Below are 206 nucleotides of genomic sequence, written 5' to 3' on the forward strand. Positions count from 1 at the left end.
TGTCCAATGACAGATAAATGGATAAAGAAGTTGAGGTACATATACACAATGGAATATCACTCAGCCATAAAAAAGCAAGGAAATCCTACCATTTGTGATAATGGATAGACTTTGAAGGCATTATGTTAAGTGAAATGAGTTAGACAGAGAAAGACAAATACTGTATGATCTCATTTATATGGGGAACCTTTAAAAAAAAAAAAAAA

This window comes from Leptonychotes weddellii, chromosome 1, assembly GCF_054177405.1.
Source record: "Leptonychotes weddellii isolate Sample4059 chromosome 1, ASM5417740v2, whole genome shotgun sequence".
NCBI classification, from domain to species: domain Eukaryota; kingdom Metazoa; phylum Chordata; class Mammalia; order Carnivora; family Phocidae; genus Leptonychotes; species Leptonychotes weddellii.